This window comes from Pholcus phalangioides, unplaced genomic scaffold (assembly GCF_987345545.1).
Source record: "Pholcus phalangioides strain wild (caught in Gottingen) unplaced genomic scaffold, Ppha-v1.0 ptg000003l_1, whole genome shotgun sequence".
NCBI lineage: Eukaryota > Metazoa > Arthropoda > Arachnida > Araneae > Pholcidae > Pholcus > Pholcus phalangioides.
The window spans coordinates 26,785,967-26,800,421 of record NW_028301596.1 but is presented as its reverse complement, the minus strand read 5'-3'; the positions used below and the strand labels follow the sequence as shown (position 1 = coordinate 26,800,421).

The 14,455-nt window shown below is 36.6% G+C and overlaps 1 protein-coding gene across 6 annotated transcripts in view; it reads left to right on the top strand.

Annotated features, from left to right (window-relative positions):
* The window catches only part of LOC149088344 (uncharacterized), a 636,013-nt gene that overhangs the window by 59,670 nt on the left and 561,888 nt on the right, over nucleotides 1-14,455 (top strand). The gene's annotated exons all lie outside the window — the stretch shown is intronic.

Sequence of the window (14,455 nt, the reverse complement as noted above, 5' to 3'; positions counted from 1 at the left end):
AACTAAGATGGGCAATGAACCATCTAGAAGTCGGCTTTTTTCAAAGAGAGTGAGTTCTTGAAAAACAGACTGCTGCGTTTCTACTTCTATCGCTAACAAGGGCACTCACATGACCAGACTTTTTCAGATTTCTGTGATGGGTCATGAGCAAAATAGGCACCCCGCTATTGGCTATTCAAGAGCAGTGGCATTCTGGTGAAGTAACATGGTTTGATTGGGTGTTCATGAACCATCACCTGTTAGAAGTTTATATGAACTATTGTCGATTAAGGTAGGATTCACTCTAGACTGATGCTACAATGTACAATCTGTGATATTGACAAAGATTCATTAAAAAAGTTAAATTTCGGAAGGCTGGGTTCACATAAGCAATGCGAGCTCAACATTGATATAGATTAGTTAATAACCTGGTCCTATATTTGCCTCCCCCCAGGTGTGATACTGCTCTAGTTGCAAAGCAAACTAAGTTATATAATTGAAATACTATTGACAAAAACTTCCTAGTTGTTTAGATCACAATAATTTTGGTAGTTTTTCATATGAATTTTAATAATTCTATTTATTTGCTGTAGGCATACTTTGTATCATTTTACTCATAATCTTTCTTTCAATGACAATTTCGTACATGCAGAAGTGACTCAAGAGCTCAGGGTCTATCTTGCAGGACCTATTTCTGGTGCCCCCTTACAATTTATCCCTATCCCAACAATTCCTTAAAATAAAAAAATGAATGTTTTTTTTTGAAAAATTTCATTTCCAACTTATCAATTCATTCAGAATTTATATTGTTTAATTTTCAGGAATACAGTAGAACCTTGTTATAATAAACTAATAGGTGCTGAAGGTTGTTCATTTTAGAGAAAGTCGGATTTATAATTGTTGTATGAGACATCTCAATGGAAGTGCAGAAGTTAGTAGTTAGTTTTAAAGTGTTTATTTTATATCAAATAAGCCTTGAACATAGGTTGAATTGTAAAAGTTATCATGGCCCCCAAATGGGGGGGGGGGCTGACAGGGCTTAAGCCCTGGGGCGCGGGAGTCAGGGGGCCTGTGGGAAGGTCTTTTTGATTTTTTTGTCCTTTCAGATATGTCTGAAAGGAAAACAGACAGGACTTTTATTTTAAACTTTATCAGTCAATTGTACTCATACCAATTTGTACTCATATGGGGGGGGGGGGTATCTTGTACTACCTGCCTTCTATTCTTATTGTAATTTTTTTAACAATACAACATGTACAAGTAAACAAAAAAATAAAATAAACGGAAATGAAGAAAAGAACAATGTACAAGGGGCCCCCGCTCTTAGATGGCCCAGGAAGGAAGAGAAGGCATTGTGATGATCATGGCTACTCACGTATAAAGACACCAGCATTTTGTGTGTGTCCTCAGGGCTACTGCCTGACCCTGCTGTTTCAGTCCCTAGGCCATAATGTCTGGATGGAATAAAAATTAGCATATGTAACATTATCATCTAGGCCCCCACGGAAATCATCTTTATTCTAGTCATTTTTAATAGATTTTAGTTTGTTTTACCTTTTTGTTTCCTGGATCGATTGGCAGGATCATGTGTCCACTGATCGGCCGTTGTCATTATGTTGCCAGATTCTGTGTTATATATTTTACTATATTTCCTTTTCTCTCATGAAGTTATGTAAATTGGACGCAAGCTCAATACCGCACCTTTGATCTTGTGATTGGTTCTTGTGGGAACGCTCCTGTATAAAAACCAGGCACAGAACACCTACTTCTTCCGACTAACTTTCCGTCTTCATTACTAAGGCGTCCCGCCCAGTTGAGGTGTGAGCCAGATCGTCTCTCAGTTAAAACAATGTGTTAAATTTGGGAAGGTGTGCCTTTGGCATCTCGCCTGTCTCATCGCTTGACTTCATGTGATAGTCCAACCTCGTTCTGATCCAGTCGCCTGGGGATTGGTTAGTGGCCAGACGGCTACCCCTGGACGTCCGCCTCCAGTTTCCTACGCACTGGCTGACCTGTAGCCTCAACACATGATCTCTTGAACCTGGTGTCAGGGTGTCTCCTGCTGTGATGTGTGTAGAGAAGGCCACTGATTGACTGAGATATCTTAGACTGTCCTGTGGACGATGTGAACTAATATGCGAATACCTGGACATAGCGGTAAGAGCGTTCTATTTTGTTGTCTCATTGTAATGTCTGAGAGAAAGGGCTAGTTGTGATAATTGTTTGTTAAAGTTATACTAATAGTTAATAGAATAAATATTTATAGTTTAACCAAAGTCTTGTTCCATTCATTATTGTCATCCATTCAATGATCACTGGGGTAAAATTGATAAAGAACCGGGAAATGCAAGGTAAACGTTGCACATAAACAGATGCCATATTCCACAGTGAAATTGCCTTTGGGTGTCGATAAATCACATGACCCCCCCCCCCCCCACATCCTGGAATAGGGACCAATAGGCTGCGCTCTTCAGCTGACCCCCCTCTATAGCCAATTAATAGTGTAAAAAGAGAGAAAAAATGGTAAGAATGATCCCTTTAATAATCCTGTCACTCCCTAATCCGAACAAATAAAGGGTTTTTTTCCATTGCTTCTGAAAAAAGAGGGTATATTTTGCATCAGCCTTTTTTTAAGGCACTTTATTGTTTGAGGACACATCACTCCTTAAAACTTCTATTCACAGACAACATTGTTGTATTAGTCTATAAGGTTTTCGCGGCCATCATTTGATAAAAATTGTTTTTTCGGGTTCGAAGACCGTCGTCCGTTTGAGTTTGTTCTCAACGTTTCCCCAACACTAGTGGTTGGCATCATCAGGAGAATTGATAAACTGGATCAAAGTCAAGTTTTCCGGAGTCTCAGGTTGTATTTATGCACATAAGTGGCTTGAACTACACTATTGTTTTGCGATTGGTCAGTTGATTCTATGGCTGGCAGCGTATTGTAAACAGTTGTTATGCTGGTAGAACCTGATTGGCCGAGAGATGTGGAGTTATCTGATTGGCTGTTGTCATCATTCTGTTGCTGGACCTTGAAGGGGAAGGTTCTTGTTCTTCTGAGAGCTGGTGTCCAGGATCTGCTCAATTTCAAAGTTTCTTCTCTTCTATTATAGCTGTTTTTGTGCTTGTATATTTCAATAGCCTCTCTGTAGATTCGTGGGAAGAAGTGGTCAACATTAGCTATTACCTGTGTTTTGCTGAACTGTACACTGTGGTTGTCGTAAAGCGCATGCTCTGCCACCGCCGACTTTTCTGTTTGGCCCATTCTGCAGCATCGTTTGTGCTCTTTTATTCTCGTGGCCACAGATCTTTTTGTGGTTCCAATATATACCTGACCACAGGTGCACGGTATTCGGTAGATCCCCGGTGTTGATAGAGGGTCACGGTGGTCTTTTGCTGATCGCAGCAAACGTTGACCTTGACCTTGACGGTCAAGGTCAACGTTTAGGCCACAGCATTTATCGTAAGCCTACTCACACCAACAGATATGTGCATAAGCTCTCCAATCATCATCCTCACCAAAAACGAGGCGTACTGAAAACCTTGATCGAGAGGGCAAGAAGACTATGTGAAGGAAAAGATCTAGGTAAAGAGATTGAGCACTTGAAATCAGTTTTCCGCTCTAATGGGTACACGAAAGACGACATCAAGAAAGCCTTACGCTCCATCAAGGAATCACCAACGGAAAATGAGCAGTCACAATCAATTGGAAAAGCTGTGCTGCCTTTTATCCCCGGAGTGACGGCAAGAATCAGCAAGGTCATGAAAAAACATCGTATAAAGACCATTTTCAAACCAACCAGAAAAATATGTGAAATGCTGCGATCAGCAAAAGACCACCGTGACCCTCTATCAACACCGGGGATCTACCGAATACCGTGCACCTGTGGTCAGGTATATATTGGAACCACAAAAAGATCTGTGGCCACGAGAATAAAAGAGCACGAACGATGCTGCAGAATGGGCCAAACAGAAAAGTCGGCGGTGGCAGAGCATGCGCTTTACGACAACCACAGTGTACAGTTCAGCAAAACACAGGTAATAGCTAATGTTGACCACTTCTTCCCACGAATCTACAGAGAGGCTATTGAAATATACAAGCACAAAAACAGCTATAATAGAAGAGAAGAAACTTTGAAATTGAGCAGATCCTGGACACCAGCTCTCAGAAGAACAAGAACCTTCCCCTTCAAGGTCCAGCAACAGAATGATGACAACAGCCAATCAGATAACTCCACATCTCTCGGCCAATCAGGTTCTACCAGCATAACAACTGTTTACAATACGCTGCCAGCCATAGAATCAACTGACCAATCGCAAAACAATAGTGTAGTTCAAGCCACTTATGTGCATAAATACAACCTGAGACTCCGGAAAACTTGACTTTGATCCAGTTTATCAATTCTCCTGATGATGCCAACCACTAGTGTTGGGGAAACGTTGAGAACAAACTCAAACGGACGACGGTCTTCGAACCCGAAAAAACAATTTTTATCATTGTTGTATTAGTTGAACAGAAAAATATTTATGGTTCGCATCTGTAAAAATACAGTTGTTCGAAATATTTTAGTAAAATAGTTGAACAAGTGCGTACATAAAAGATGAATTTTTTTCCCACGGGGGGGTGAATCCTACACTGTTCTAGCCCAAAGGAATGGTAAGCGAAGCTAAAAATGTAAATTTTTGTTAATATTTTATTTTGAGCATCTCGAGTTAACTATAATAAATCTATGTCCAAAGAGTTTGGCACTGCCTTGAGGCCAGTTGTGATTTTGGTGAATTGTGTTTCATAAAGTTTAAAACGTTTATTTTTTTTTTAATAGGGCATATCTATAAATTACAGAGTAAACTCGTTCATACATCACTCAGTTATACGACTTTCACGTTTATACAACGTTTAGCTTTGGTAGCAATTGGTTTTTTACATTTTAATGTTAAAATAATTCATTCATTTATTTAACGTAAAAACCTCAATTTTATATTTGACATTTTCACTTCGACTCTAACTCTGAAACTTTTGAGAAAAAAAATGGTATTTATATGCATCGAATGCACACAAAATTTTTGTATGCAGTGAAAATGCATTGCTGCAACAGTTTTTCTTGCATATTCTAATTCTGCAAAAGACATAAATTTTAGGGTGATTGCTGACGTATATGAAAATTGCCAGTGAGATGGCTAATGACCATTTCGAAGGTGATTTGTTTATTGCTTGTTTCTGAGAATATGCAGATGTGGTGAGTCCCGAAGAAATAGGTTTCAATTATTTTGACGGCCATATGTCCTTTCAGAATTTTTTTCCCTCCCAATGTTTATTCTGAGAGGGTAAGAAAGTCTATTGTAAGCATTTGGAGGGTACCAGGTCTGCTGAAAAGAGTACAGAACACATGCACAATAAGTCCTTTCGATCATTTCCTGTAGAATTTTCTTTCTTTGTGGTGCTTTGCTTGCTGACAGGGTTGTTTTAAGATTGATTGATTTTTCTGAGGCCCAACCTGGAAAATTCTCAAATTTCAATTAGTTCTCATTTTTGTGAGACCCTCTTCTCTTGAGGCCCCGGGCTGTGCTTTCAGACGACACTGTTTGCTGACTGTCAAATCAGCCGTTCGTAATGTCGAAAAAGCAAAAAACAAATGCTTGTAAAAAAAATGAAAACTTTGGAAGAATTCAAGAATTTTAAATTAATAACAAAAGTTCATCTTGCACACAGTGGCATAGCCAGGGGGAGCATTCTCAGATTCTCTTCTCCTGCTCAATCAAATTTTTCACCCAATCAAAATTCTCTCAACATTGGCGCCTATCTTCCTAAAAATGACTAATGAAGTCTTAAAAGTCTTTTGTAGTTACACTGTGAGCTCCCATAGCTTTTCACATGCATGCACTGAAAGGATAAGGTCTGGTGCAGTGACATATTGGAAACCAGCATTGAGTCAGAGTTAGACTGGGTGCCTGATTGCGGCGTGGTTGCAGGCGGTTGAGGTTGGGGGGAAGGCATCATCTATAGTTTTATTCTGTCCGCGCGCAGATACAACTGCAACCTCTGATTGCGGTTTTTTGAACCAAGAAAATCCATATTTTTTGGACGGTTGGGGTAACCATGAAGCTGCCATCATCTACTGAAAAGATTTGAACACCTTGATTACGATTTGGCTGGACTTTTGGTTGCAGTCTTCCATTGTTTATTAAGTGGTTTGACAAGGAGGGTGATGGGATTTTGGATGCACTGGACAAAGGAATTGCTTTTCTGCTCAGGTTGCCGTAAAAATGAGGGGGAAAAAAAATTCGAGGAACTGAATGGTGAAGTTCCATTGGACAGAAACTAATTCTTTGTTTGGTGCTCTTGCACTGATAACAATAAAAAAACCCAATGAATTTTTTTGTTTTCCTACAAGAGCATACATTAAAACCCATAATGACATTCATAAAGTAATGTGATTAGGCCTACGCTGTTAAAGCCGAGATATATATTAAAAATACTTGAATTAATTGCATTCGATCCTGATTATAACGTTTTAGAAAAAAACCAATTAGTACCTCATTCAAAAAAGTACAAACTGCCAGGAGGCTCAACAATTTGTAATAAATTCATAAAAAATTATCAGAAGTAAAAATAGAAATCTGACGAAAGAAATTTTTATATTTGCAAATTCCGTATCAAACTTTTGAAACATTATTTAAAAGATAAGTATGAACCTTGGAGGAAATATGTCCTTAAGAGCTGCATTGTGTGTGTTTTACTTTCATTATTCTTTTTGGTATTTATTTTTGTATGTTATATGAATGAGCCTGTCTATCTGTTGTTTTTGCCTAGACAAAACGTTGTATGCGGGTAATATCGAAGAGTGCACTAAGACAATTTTCACACCTATCGTTCTTTTCAAACAGTTTGTGATTTATATACGCCGCAACTAGGGAGATCGGGTTTTTTGTACAGGGTGCTGAATTACCCCTTTAATCACTTTTAACTTCTCCATACATGGGGGAGTCCAAAAGCTTACTTGCTCCAGTTAAAAAAATATCCAGCTGTGGCCCTGTATGTACCTTAAACATGCATAGTGATGTACAGGGCCACAATGACATGCATGGCCAGCCAGGGCAAGCACACGTTTTAGTGCCCCCTTTTAATATTGAAGGAGAGATGAAAGGATTACATTTGTGCACCCCTCTCTGGCTTAGAGTTTAGGGCATTAGTCAGTTTAAACGCATGGGCCCACCCTGGCACCTCACAAAAATGAGATAAGATTGAAATTTTCTAGGATTACTTATATCCAATCACTCAGTCTCCACATTAGACCCAATTGCGGTTTCCAAAAAAATCCAAATTTCTCATTTTTCAGTTTTTGATGGCTGCTGTGACCACAAAATTCCCTTTTTAGATTTTTCCCTCCATCATACCATCCCTCCTTTTAAACGCGCAAAAAACTCAACTTTAATAAGGCCAACTATTCTCTCATGCAAAACATCCTTTGTGCTAATTTTTCGGACTTCATCTCCTCTTCTAACAATATTCAACGTCTCTGGAGTAAATTAAAAGCTGTTATCGAAAAATGCAAAGCCATTGTCCCTACCAAATGCTCCTCATCTAAAAGTCTCTTAAACCCTTGGATCAACCACAACATTATCCATCTGGAAAGAAGAATTCAGGGGTGGGAACTCTGCGCCAATTACGCCGCACTGGTCAAAATTAACATCTTGCACCATCCTGCTCCAATAGTGTATTTTCGTATTTTTCTGTGCCAAATAGCGAATTTTGCTTCAATTACCCGGAATTTCGGAAAGCACGCCAAAAAACGAGCGTTAAATCGCCAATATCGTCAAATAATGAGTGCTGAATCGCGAAACATCGTGTAGATTTTTCTGAAATTTTCTCCCATTTCGCAACAATTTCTTTCCGAGTATAAAAAAAATTGAAAACTTATCAACAAATTTTAGCCCATTTCAAGTGCTGCTGTTTCAGACAGCAAATAGTGCCCTCAGTAACAAAAATCATCTTAAATAGACCTGTGAAAAATGTTATGACAGCCACTCTTTCAAACAAGGTGTCAAAAGCCTTAAACACCAAAAACAAAAAACAAGCTGATGAAAGATGTTTTATTTTGAAAAGGAGTGAGGGTTAAAGAAAATGTTCTTGTAAGATAATTTTTCTGCTCCAATTTATAAATATCTGCTCTGAATCCTATATTTTGCTGCTCCAAAACTGCTCAGAATCCTGAATTTTGCTGCTCCGAAATGGACTTTGTCACTTCCACCCCTGAGAGTTCGACGGGATGGCTAAACTCAAATTCAATGACTCTCCTACCCTCAGAAACAATATCTCTGTCTCCTCTCGTAACCTCAAAGACCTCATTTCTCATCATAAATCTAATTACCTGTTCAACTCATTGCTTACCTATCTTAAAACTAATCCCTCAAAATTCTGGAATTTCTTCCGCCCCAAAACAGCCGGCACCTTCTCGCTCGAAACTTCCAACTTGGACCTAACTTCTTCCCTTGATATTGCCTCCGAATTTAACTGAGCCTTTTCTTCTGTTTTCTCCTTCAATTCCACTCCCCTACAATACTTCTTTTCTGATTCATTCCACAATTCTAGTCCCATCTGTTTCTCTAAAGCTGGTCTCTTAAATCTTTAAAAAAACTAAAACCTCACTCAACTGGCCCCGATGGGATCCAAATCATATCTTCAAATTCTGCGTAGATGAAATTAGTAATTATCTCCTCATTATTTTCAATGTCTCACTGAATACTAGGGCGGAACGGAAAAAAAAAATTTCAAAATTGCCATTGTAATAGAATTTTAAATATGCTTTTATGTGAAGAAATACCATTCCGAATTTTTTTCCCCAAAATTCAAACTTCTTGAGGCTCCCCATCGCCCCTGAAGTTTTAGGCACGTGTGGAATTCTGTAGCATGACACAGCAGAGGAGGCCTTCCTATTCCCGTGATTCATTCAGTGACCTCTATGTTTTTCCATTGTTTTCAGTATTCATTTGCAATCTTACCCCTTAACTGAGAGTGTGTATAACAGTCAAAATGATGACCAGAAGCTTTTATTGTTGTGACATTTTAGGAAATCCCCTAAAGAGTGGGATTTTCAGGTCTCGCCCACCTATGATGATGTTAAGCTTAGTTATTTACTGACTCAACGCAATATGAAGGCACAACAATCAAGAAAAGATCCAGCTATTGCAGATATTCTTGAAATTATCATGCCAAACATAGAAAATATTTGGAAAACTTCAATTCCTACGGTTTCTCACCAATGGATACGCAAAATTTTCAAAGAGTTTTACAGTAAATACAAGAATCTTAAGAAAAATATTAAAGCAAGGAAAGAATCTCAAACTTTCAAGTTGAACTTGAAATCTTTTCAGTGCTAAGCACGAAAATTGTTCGACATTACAGCATCCAAATGTGATTTTGAAGACTTTAAGTGTGACAAGTTTAGAAAGGTCCTAAATTTAGAGCGAGATTTCTTGCCAGATGGCCATTGGTCGAGTAGATGTCCTAACAACGAAAAAATGTAAAAACAATGAACAAAGGAAAATGAAAATGGTATCCCATATTTGAAGTCATCTTAAGAAGAAACAGTGGAAACTAGTTTATTACCACTGTAAACTCATCCATATCCAACGATTCTGAGGAAAGTGATCTATAAGAGCCAAAACACAGTTTACCGTTGAAATTAGCAAAATTAGCATTTCCATCTACCAGTAACTGAATCTAGTCCATCAATTGGTGCAGAAGCAAGTACTTCATTTGCTTTTGAAGTTCTACCATCTTTTGCAAGATAAAATTCCTAGAACAAAATGTGCGAGGAATATATTCTGATGGTCGAAAAGACAAAACCTTAGCTTATGTCAAAGAAGGAGATTCTTTCCATATCTGAAGAACATATAAGCATATTGCAGGAACACGAGTCAATTTAGCTCGGTCACACAACTCCAAGAAGCAGTAGAGCAAGGGATATAAAGTCATCAATCCTAGACTTTTTGAAACAAGATTTTGATACGAAGAAATTGATGGCGATCGTATGCGATGGGAATATTATCAATACTGATTATAAAAATGGTGTTATCAAATTAATAGAGAAAGAAATACGCCATCTCTTGCAATGTCTTATTTGTCTTTTTCACTTTAATGAGTTACCTCTAAGGCATCTTGTGAAGCATCTAGATCAGTGATTCCCAACATGGGCGTTAATGCCCCCTGGGAGGGGCGATGGAATGTTCCAGGGGGTGGGAGAAGCTACGGGTATAACATGGGATCCTATGGGTTAGATTGTGTTGGGGGGGCCATGGGAGAAAAACTTCTATGCCCACCCAGAGAATTTATTGCTCTCATTGCTCTCAAATGAGAATCTCATTTACTAAGAACTGAAAATCAAAAGAATTCTGAAAATTAGAAATGAAGGATTATCAGAAGCAAAAATCTGTACATTCCATGTTCCGAGCATAAATGTTTCTGCTAAGCGCTATTTGGAACTATGTGCATGGGATCAAGTGCAAGTGACCACCTATTAAAAATAATCCGGAAATGGACCCACAAAAATGATCTGAACCTGCTCTTCCATCTATACCGAATTTTTCGTGTCACACACAAGCAGTTTAACGCTGCGTACGACTCTTAACTGAAGCATCTCTTGCTGTATCAGCAACCGTGACATCAGCAGTCAAGCCATGATATAATCAAGGAGTACTCTTCCATCGTTTGAAGAAAAAAAAAGCGGACTATTTTGCAAAAAAGTAAATGTAATAATCTGTGATAACAGAGGAAGCAATGGGGGCATTCTCCTATATAACACCTATATCGTCAAACTGTGTTTTTTTATTTTTAATTTGGAACATTTTTATATTTTTGTCCCCCCCCCCCCCCAAAAGGGTTTATTTTCATCTCCCTCTATCAATCACTATTTGAAGAGTTTGAAAATTCTCCTTTCACAACTGCCATGACAGCTACAAATAATCAAATATCAAATATGCTTGCCAGTTGTAATTTAGGCTATATATAGAACTCTTAACTTGTTGAGTATTTCTCTGTGTTTATATATATATATTCAGTTTTGCCTCTCATGTACTGAATAACTTTTAAATTAAGTGTTTTTCATTTTTGGAGAAGGCTTTTTAAAAACAATCAACTTTGTTTATGTTTGGAAAGATTTTTTTAATGTGTACTTAGAAAAGTCTTTTTGCTCGAATCTTTAGGGTCTGTGAGGAACCTCAAGATATTAAAATATTTTTCCTAGATTTTGGTATAACTTCTGAAAACCTTGAAAGGCATCTTCTGGGGGTGAACTATCTCTGCGGTCCTTAGCCGAAAAAAAGTAGTTAAGCCCCGATTTGTCCTTAGATGGCCAGTAGTTCGACTTTTCGATACTATCTCTAAGCTAAGGACTTTTTTTTAGTAGTTACTTAGGACCGCTGCTAAGGACTGCCTAGCACCAGTCCTAAAGCAGCAAGAAAAGTAGTTCACCGCGGCCATCTTGGAAAAGAGGAAATTTTGCCTCTGGCCGCGAGCTCTCGCTGTGATATTTAGCGATGAAATATGCTGGTTTTTTTCGAATTAAAAAATTTTTTACGATAATAATGACAGATAAAACTTGGATTATATATATCTTCGGTGTCATCAAAGTTGAAGTGATTCATCGTTATATCATCAAAAACCTGCTGTAGTATACATACGTGTATGTTGACATCGGCAATCGAAGCCACGACGAAGTGCTAGCATGTTCATTACTGAGGTAAGAATTATTTTATTGCTATCGAACTATATAAGAAAAGTGGTAGAGATATTATTAATATTTTTTTGCTCGGTAAATGCGTTATTTAAAAATATAAATGGACATAATGTCACGCAATCAATAGGGCAGTGGATCCCACTTGGTAATGCTGGAAAAATATCAAATAGCCCATGTATATTTTGGGTTGTATTGAAAATATTTACATGGCGAATGAAAGATGAATCTTCTATTACGATAATATCAGATTGAAATTTTACATTCTATGTTTTTTGCTACATTAATTTTTTTTAATGAAAAATTATGTCTAAATGAATTGAGCACATGCGTAAATAAATAATAACAAATACAATTCATTGATAATAAATTATAGCACCTAAATGACAAAACATTTTAATTAATTTTTTTGTGATGAGTAATGGTGAAATTGAAATAAAGCTTGGTAAAAATTGGCAGTAATGTTAAATATTAAATTTTGTAAAACTCATGCACTAAATTTAGTGTAAAGGATTAAAATATAGATTTGATATTTTGAACTGTTCAAATGAACAATATTGTAATACTTAGTGAAAGTTAAATTTTCAGAAAAAAATCATATGCTACTACTTTAAAAATTGCACTCTGTAACTCGCTCTGAGATGAATATTTAATAAGGAATCATTATATTGTTTTGTTGATATAAAAAATGAAGTTCGTACAATGGGACTAAAAAACAAAGTTTTAATTTCACGCACAGTTTTTAGTGTTGAGGTATATATATATTATAATGAAAGGAAGCAGATTAGTGTTTGAAACATATTACTACTTCAGTATTTGGGTTATGGCCTTGCTGTGTGTGTTCAAATTGAATTTTTTGCCAAAAATTGTTTTTGATTTTGTGTGTATGGGTAACGACAGAAAAAAAATTTCCATGTCGAATACTTAAGAACTTTAAAATATAACATTTTGAGATGTTATGGAACTGAAACTTTCAACAAGCATTTAGTTTTTAACGATGTTGTTAGTAAACAGCTGATATATATATATATATTGTATATACATTTGTGAGACTTTTCTAACTCTTGAAAAATTTTGTTTCCCAGGAAATTGGCTGTAGGTAGCTATGAAGTTATGTGAAGGTTTTCAAAGTTACCAAACAATTATACCAGAGCAAACAAAGGTAATTTTAATTCTTTGTATTTGACTTTGAGCAACAGTTTCCATTATTATTTTCATGTAAAATAAAATATTTCCATGCATGATTTAATGATATAAATTTTAACATTGTGTTGCATCATTTTCACTGATTTCATTTGTATCAACAACCCTAGTGGAACAAATACAGTCGAACCCCCGATTTAATGCCACCATCCCACCCAAAGAATTTTGGTGTTATATCAGATCGCAGACATAATAGCGTTTCGGAGAGGCTGTATTACATAAATTCACACGTTTATTAAGAAATGTATTTCAGTGTCTCATTTATGTTGCATGATGAATAAAATAACCTATTTATACACATTCAATTTTAAGTTGAGAAAATTCATAAAAATTGTAAACTATACGTCCCTCTGAAATTATTGTAATTTCAGCAACACATTTTATATGTGCAAAAACAAAATAAGCGGGGGGGGGGGGGGAGGAAGGTGGCATTGTTTTTAGTCCATACCATATTGGTTTTTCTCGAGAAATATCTTGCTATGAGTAATTTTCTTTATAATCATAATTTTTTCAGATACTATTGAAAGAACAACTCTTTTTGACATAATTGAATTGAACAAATTAAAATAGATTTCTTAATGGCTACCTGTACCACTCAAAATTTGACCAGTGCAAGTAAAAACATGTATACTGTTGAAAAACCTGTCTTGGCTATATAAATGAGAGGGAGGACATTAAAAAAAACCTTTAGAAGCTTTGCTAACTGAAAAGCAATATTAATTCTTTGAAAAACGTGTTATATTTACTGATGAGCAAATTTTGTGAATGGAAATATTAAAACAATATGTTTGACGACAAATAATATTATACTTTTTAACTAGTAAGACCATACAACACTGCAAAATTTCTATGTTAATTTAAATAGGGTTCCCTGATCCACAAGAGGTTGCTAAGGATGTGTTTTAGAGCGAAGCTGAAAGTAAAGTGAAAATTTGAAGTTAGCTGCGTGCCAATAGGTTTTTTCACTTCATCTGTCTGACCAAAATTTTAGGGTAGAACCATGGCTCGAAAAATTGAAAAACATTTTAGGTGCCGGCCAAATTTCTTGGCAGCCAAGCATATTTTTAGGAGAAATAATCCAAAGTAAAAACAAATTATATTCAACTTTTTTAGCACTTGGTGATGATCTTCACATATCGGAAGATGCAGACATAAACTCCAAATATTTTGTGATCTGCATAGAAAATTTTAGGTGTCAGTATGATTTTCTTTTTTGCAATGTTGGCTCCTAAGATTTGTGAAGCCCTAGGTAAATACATCTAGACATGAACAAGTGCATCTGTGTGCAATGCCAGGCCTCCCTTGTAAAACACAGTTGATGCATTTTGGATCCTACTGTGATAAAATGGTGGCGAGTCAACAAAGTGCTATTGTGCACGAATTATCTCTACTTATGCAAATAAAGACTGTTATAATTTGAAATCAAATATACAGTACATTTAAAGATTGATAAGCATAATAAAGGTGTTTTTTCTTCCTCTTTCTAATTTCAGGTAAATCAACATTTGAAGATACAAATGAAAATTAATGAATCTCAAAAA